Here is a 4981-nt window from a genome sequence, read left to right as displayed (position 1 = left end):
TTAACTAAATATATTTTATAATTTACTTATTATATTTCATATCTATTTTAATACATTTTATACGCGGGCATTAAAGTTATTATTATTATATATTTTTATATTAATTACGCACACATTTTAGTATGTACATACGTATGTTATATATATATACTACTACTTAAATAAAATTTATGATATATTATGATTATTAATTAGATAGCAATCTATTTAATTTTTCTCTATTTTTACTCTAAGTGTAGTCTTTTCCTAAATTAAAGCCATATATAACCATTTTTAAATTTCAAATCCATCTTTTAATCACATCCACCCATTTCATCCCCATCAAATACCCAGATTTACATCCACCCATTTCATCCCCATCAAATACCCAGATTTAATTCTAACCGCTTATCAAAATCGATCAACGGTCCAGATCAAAGGACCATTTTTTTCTTATTTTTTATCCAAAAGACCCCAAAACCTAAAGGGGAATGGATCTTCTTCTTTAGGAGAAGAGCTGCCTCCCTCTCAAAATTTCTCTCACTCAAGAAACCACCATCGCAGCCCCTCCCCCTATTCCCTCTCCGTCGATGCCCTTTTCTCTTCCTCTCCTCATCGACGAACAACAAGCAGGAGCAGCAGCTCCGACCCTCCAACTGCAAGAACGAGCAGCAGCTCGACAACAACATCAGCGTCGCCAGCAGCAGCAGCTCGCCGCCAGCAGCAGCAGCTCGCCACCAGCAGCGCCGACAACAAGCTGCAAACCAGCCGCCTCTAACAGCTTCACTGTAATGACCCTCAAGGTCATTTTTGGAATTTTTGTAAAATGACCATTTTACCCCTCCCTTTAGATGCCCCGAGTCATTTCTAATTGTTACTGGGTGTTGATTTTTAGAAAATCCTATGAAAAGTTAAGTCCTTGGAAATTTTGAGTTTCATAAGCTTTAAGTGTTAAAAAGTGGTATTTGGGGTCAATTAGAGCTATGGGTCTCAGAATGGAATTCCGTCGATTCCAGTAGCTCCGAAATGTCGAAATAGGCTTAGGAGACTTTACGGAATCAGTTTTGGAGCTGTAACGAAGATTTGAGGCCTTGAGTTGAGAATTTGAAGAACTTTAAGGCAAGGTTTGACTTTGGTCAACTTTTGGAGTTTCGATGCTCGGAATGGAATTCCGACAACTCCGTTGGATTCAGGAGATGGGTTTTGGTCTAGAAGAAATGTTGGTTGAATTTTTAGAGGTCCCGAGTCCATTTTGGTATTTTAAAGGCCTAAGTTAGTTTAGTTGCGACTTTTTGAGTTTTGGGCTAACGAAATCTCGAATTCAAATTCTGATGGTTCCATCAGCTCCGGAATGACCAAATTAGGCTAGTAGCACTTTTGGAATGACTATCGAGTCAATCGATACGAGTTTGGGGTTATTTGGCGCTTTTGACTTTGAAACTTAGCCTATAGTTGACTTTGGTCAACATTCTTGGAAAATGCGCTCGAATAAAAATTCTGACAGCGCGGTTAGTTCCGGAATGTTGATTTTGGTCTAGAACGACCCTTCGTTCGCTTTTTGAGGCTTCCGGACTAATATCGAGGCCCGCTGTGAAATATGACTTAAAATGACTCTTGGATGTGGGACCCACTTTTTATTATAATAACCTCGTATGAGAATTTTGAATGCGCCATTGAGTCCGAAATATCGAATTGAGTAGGGTAGCATATCTGGTTTATTTTTATCGGATTCCGAACGAATTCCGAGGGTCCATTCGGAGACTTTAAATAATGGAAAACCAGAAAAAATCTGGTGCAATAGTGCAGATTTTGCACCAGATTTTCAGATTTTTTCTCCTCAACTTTGAACTCTCATTTCTTGAGTTCTATAGCTCCAAATTGGGTGATTCAAAAGGAAAAATTGTGAGGTTTTTCGTGGAGAACGCATTGGAGAGATTGAAAACTGATTTGGAGCATTCGATTCAGGTAAAAATCGTGATTTTATTTGCAGCAGTATCCATTTTCGGAATGGATTTTTGAAGAACTTTGACAAGTTATTTCTTGACCAATATAAATCCGATTTGGGTGATTCCAGAGGCTATCTTGCGTGGAAATTTAAGGAGAACATCGTGGAAGTTTCAGAATCTGTTTTTGGCACGTCGTTCGAGGTAATAAATTGATTTTTAGCTGCAGATTTAGTGATTTTCAGAATGAAATTTTATTGAATTTTGAAAGAGTGTATCTTGGTCAATATAACTTCGTTTTGAGTGATTCTTGAGGCTAGATTGTGAGGTTTTTCGCAAGGATCATCATAGTGCAATTTGTTTGGGTTGAAAGAGTCTCGTATTTCCAGAATCTACTGATTTCGATGCTGCCATTTTTGGTCCTTTAGTCCGAATTTATGAGTTTTGGTTGTTTGATCGTCTTGTGTAATTTCCCACCCCGAATTGTATTATAAATATGATTTTTGAGCTTGGGGTGACGTTTAGAACCTGTTTTGGGGGTCAAATCCAGAATTTCGTATGTGGGTCCCACAATTCCCATTTTCGACCCAAAAATTGGTCCATTTCCAAAAATTATGAAATTAGTGTCTAAACGACCGTATCGACGTTGTGGTTCTATTTTTGACAGTTTGGCAGCGTTCCGAGGTCGTTCGAAAGGGAAAAGCTCCAGCACAGTGATTTGAAGCTCGCGTGTTTAGCCTACAGGTAGGCTACGGTTTACCTTTCTTTAGATTGAGTTGGAATGTGTGAAAGCATGTTGAAATAGTTGGGATTTTGGTTGGGTAGTTTAATTGTATATCTCAGGTGTTAGAAATCATGTTTTAGGCTTGCTATCGGGGTTTTCGGGTATTTAGAAGCAGATGTATCTTGTCGTTATTTGTTAGTATTATAAGGAGAGTTGAATGAGCATGTTGTTGATACTGTGGAGTATGTTGGCCTTAGTATAGGTGTTAGAAATCATGTTTTAGGCTTGTTATCAGGTTTTTCAGGTATTTAGAAGTATGTGTATCTTATCGTTATTTGTTAGTATTATAAGGAGAGTTGAATGAGAATGTTGTTGATACTGTGGAGTATGTTGGCCTTAGTATAGGTGTTAGAAATCATGCTTTAGGCTTGTTATCAGGTTTTTCAGGTATTTAGAAGCATGTGTACCTTATCGTTATTTGTTAGTATTATAAGGAGAGTTGAATGAGCATGTTGTTGATACTGTGGAGTATGTTGGCCTTAGTTTAGGATGTAAACTTGCTTTATATGCCCGGCGTCGCTCCGGTGGACTTAGATCCCTGTAGAATGGTGTAGCGGGCTAGTGCCTAGTAGTTGGCCTTAGCTAGGCGATACCCTTGCTCTTAATAACACTCCCACCCATAACTCGGTATAGTCATAACTTTTGAGATACGTTGGCAATACTAGAATTCGTGATCGTTTGGCTTCGGCTCCGGTTCAAGTTTTGGCGGCATATCAGTTGACTCATTGGGGAGGAAATTCTCGGTACTGTTGTTGATTAGTTGGAAAGGATATATTCGAAACCATGGGATAAATTATCTATGAGCATCCGGGTACCCAGTTCCGGCCTCTATTCTGGATTATCTATGAGCATCCGGGTACCCAGTCCCGGCCTCCGTTCTGAATTATCGGGGAGCATCCGGGTACTCAGTCCCGGCCTCCGCCGACTTGCTAGTATGACGAGCATCCGGGTATCTAGTCCTGGCCTCGATCATACCGATGTATTACGGCGAGCATCCGGGTATACAGTCCCGGCCTCGACCGCACCGATGTATTACGGCGAGCATTCGGGTATCCAATCCCGCACTTATGTATTATGGCAAGCATCCGGGTACCCAGTCCCGGCCTTGGCCACTTTGAATATTCGGGCGAGCATCTGGGTCCCAGTCCCGGCCTCGACCCCTAAGTCACCCCTAGATCGATTGACTCTTGGAGATTCTGGGTTTTGGAAATGATACAGTACTTCGGTTCCTGACATCACATATTCTTGGTTCCTAGCCTTGGTAGTTGTAGCTATTCTGTGTACTCGGCGAACTTATGGGGGTTCGTTCGGGTTTTTATTTAACTTGCGTACGAGTGTCCCGGCTGGGCTTATGGGGGCCCAGTTGGGTATAGTTAGCTGTAGCTCTCGTAGATAGTACTCTTTTCACTTTACATGCTTATGTTGATTCCTATTTAGGCTTATTCCTCTTTTTCATATTGTTTTCACCTTTTCTGCTCAGTCGGCCTATGATGCCTACTGGGTACCTATTGTCTTGGTACTCATACTATACTCTGCATCTACTTTCGTGATGCAGGACCAAGCACCAGCTACTGTCACGAATAGATCGAGCTTGTTGCAGTCAGATTCGGAGACTAGGGTGATAACTTGGCGTTTTTGGATCACTTCTGTCTCCTTCAGAATGGATGGCCCGTCTTTTGCCTTTTGAGACTAGCTAGTTGTTGTATATATGTCCGGTCCACTTTCGGGACTTGTACTCGTATTTTATTTTGTAGCAGCTCTGTACTTGTGACTTCCAGGTTCTGGGAGGGATCTTTAGTTGTTTAAAACATGTTTTGGTTTACTTCCGCTTATTCATTCTGTTTACTTTTATAATTCAATGCTCTTATATAGTTTTTGCCTTCAAACACATTACTTGAAGTTCCGGGTTGACAGGTTGGCTTACCTACTAGAGGGTTATAGTAGGTGCCATCATGACCTACGAAATTGGGTCGTGACATTCACGGACAGCAGCTCCTCAGCGATGCAGCAACCTCCTTCTTCGACGACGCGCAGCGACGGTGAGTTGCAACAACAAACAACAACACGTAGCGGTCGAAACAGGTCTTGATGGATCCGTTTTGGTACGTTTTTATTTTGATTCTTATTACTATGTATATTGTTCATGTTCTTTTTTATGATTTATTTTGCATATGTTGGGTTGATTATATTTTGCATTTGATATTCTTGATAAGTTTCGAAGATTTAGATCTTCCAACATTAGACTCCGTTTACAGATATTTATTTTCAAAACAAA

The 4981-nt window shown here is 40.5% G+C and overlaps 1 long non-coding RNA gene across 1 annotated transcript; it reads left to right on the top strand.

The window, feature by feature from the left end:
• Window positions 1-1892: 1892 nt before the first annotated feature.
• On the top strand, window positions 1893-4351 carry LOC129876601 (uncharacterized). The gene is made up of 3 exons (XR_008763389.1): window positions 1893-2126; window positions 2590-2666; window positions 4262-4351. It is a non-coding gene; the product is annotated as an uncharacterized LOC129876601 (long non-coding RNA).
• The last annotated feature ends 630 nt before the right edge of the window (window positions 4352-4981 follow it).

The sequence above is a fragment of the Solanum dulcamara genome, chromosome 12 (genome assembly GCF_947179165.1).
Source record: "Solanum dulcamara chromosome 12, daSolDulc1.2, whole genome shotgun sequence".
Classification (NCBI taxonomy): domain Eukaryota; kingdom Viridiplantae; phylum Streptophyta; class Magnoliopsida; order Solanales; family Solanaceae; genus Solanum; species Solanum dulcamara.
The sequence above is the reverse complement of the archived record's forward strand: the minus strand, read 5'-3'. Positions and strand labels throughout refer to the sequence as shown.